The 1,949-nt window shown below is 43.7% G+C and overlaps 1 pseudogene across 1 annotated transcript; it reads right to left on the reverse strand.

Annotated features, from left to right (window-relative positions):
* Nucleotides 1–668: 668 nt before the first annotated feature.
* Nucleotides 669–1,546, reverse strand: LOC116540451 (annotated as a pseudogene). Its single transcript, XR_004264447.1, has one exon. The product of XR_004264447.1 is annotated as a histone H2A.Z pseudogene (transcript).
* Nucleotides 1,547–1,949: the final 403 nt, after the last annotated feature.

Raw genomic sequence — 1,949 nt, forward strand, 5'->3', positions numbered from 1 at the left:
TGAGCCCCTCTCGCTTTTGCCATATGTCCAGGAGGAGACACTGTCTCTGAGTCTTCACAAAGATGGGATTAAGAGAGAAAACTGAAAATTTTGGAAAGAAATGCTTGAGTTTTAATGCCAGCCATCAAGGATTTAAATGGTCTTTTACTGTCAACCACCTCAGGATTGCAAAAGTGGATGAGGAAGGGGGTCCTGCCACCACCAGTGGATCCCACCTGGGAAGAGTCCTACTTCCCCAGCCCGAGAGTCCTCTCCCTCACCCAGACACAGGTCTGGGGTGCCCCGTGAGGGAATCTTATCACGACATGTGCCTGGGAAGGGGTCTTTGTCTCTGCTTTCAGAGACTGCATTCTCCTCCCTGAGAGGCAACAGGCAGCCAGGCTGGGGAAGATTCTTTATCCTCTCAAGCAGCACAAGCAGGAAACAGTGAGACCTCCACTGAGAAATGTAAGTACAGTACATCATTAGAGGACATCTAAATAGCTGGAGAAGCAGTCTATGTTCATGGATCAGGAGGCTAGCGCTGTTTAGATGACGATGCTTTCCAATTGACCTACAGATTCAAGTCAGTCCTCATGCGAATCTCAGCTAACTTCTTTATTGACATTGAGAAGCTGATTCTAAAATTCATATGGACTTGAAAGGGACCCAGAAGAGACAAAGTGTTCTTTTTTTTTTTTTTTTTTTTTGGGATATGACCTTTATTGAGCTTATCCACCAGAGTGGAAATAATGTCTGTACAAAACCAAATGTTTGTTACTATAACTTCTGCATCACAATTAAAATCCAAACAGTTTTTTAAAAACAGTCAACTCAATCAAAACCCACTACTTCAGAATCAATAGCTTCTTCGAAGCCACAGTAACACTTAAATATGGTTAAGACTCGAATGCAGAAATTTGGTTGGTTGGAAAGCTAATTAAACTTCCAACTTGCTCAAATAGAATTACAAAAAGGCAAAATTGTGTTTTTCACAGAGATACAGTCCACTGGAATCACCAACACTGGACAGCTGTTAGAGTATTTAGAGTCCTGAGATAACAAGGAATCCAGGCATCCTTTAGACGGTCTTCTGTTGTCCTTTCTTCCCAATCAGAGATTTGTGGATATGTGGAATGACACCACCTCCAGCCATTGTAGCCTTGATGAGAGAATCCAACCCTTCATCTCCACGAATAGCAAGTTGCAAGTGACGAGGGGTCATACCTTTACCTTTAAGTCTTTTGATGCATTTCCTGCCAGTTCCAGCATCTCTGCGGTGAGGTACTCCAGGATGGCTGCGCTGTACACAGCGGCAGTCGCGCCCGCACGTCCATGACTGGTCGTCCTGGATTTCAGGTGTCGATGAATACGGCCCACTGGGAACTGCAAGCCGGCTCTCTGCGAGCGGGAAACCGCCTTTGTCTTGGCCTTTCCGGAGTCCTTCCCAGCCTTACCGCCAGCCATTTCGAATTCTGCTGAAGCTCAAGCAAGCAAGGCAGAGAAAGAGCTAATCAGACCCATGGCGAGATCCCACCAGCTACTCCTCCGTTGCACTGCGATCCAAACTGCCGACAAAGTGTTCTTGAAACAAAAAATAAAGTAGGTGTACTCATACTCCCTGATTTCACAACTCACTACAAAGCAACAGAAATCAAGACGATGTGATACTGGCATTAAGAACAGGCATAGAGATCAATGAAATGTCATGGAGAGCGTCCAAAAATAAATCCACACATTTAATAGTCAACTGATTTTTGACAATGGTGTCAAGATCATTCAGCGAGTAGAGAATAATCCTTTCAACGAATGGCACTGGGACAAATGTACACAGCCATACACAAAAGAATGAAGTAGAATCCTTACCTCACTCCATTTAAAAGTTAACTTTAAAAGGAGCAAAGGCCTAAATATAAAAAGCAAAACTATAGAAATCTTGGACTGAAAAAAAAGGATTAAATCTTCATGAC

The sequence above is a fragment of the Sapajus apella genome, unplaced genomic scaffold (genome assembly GCF_009761245.1).
Source record: "Sapajus apella isolate SASKATOON/1434 unplaced genomic scaffold, GSC_monkey_1.0 scaffold140, whole genome shotgun sequence".
In the NCBI taxonomy this organism is placed as follows: Eukaryota; Metazoa; Chordata; class Mammalia; order Primates; family Cebidae; genus Sapajus; species Sapajus apella.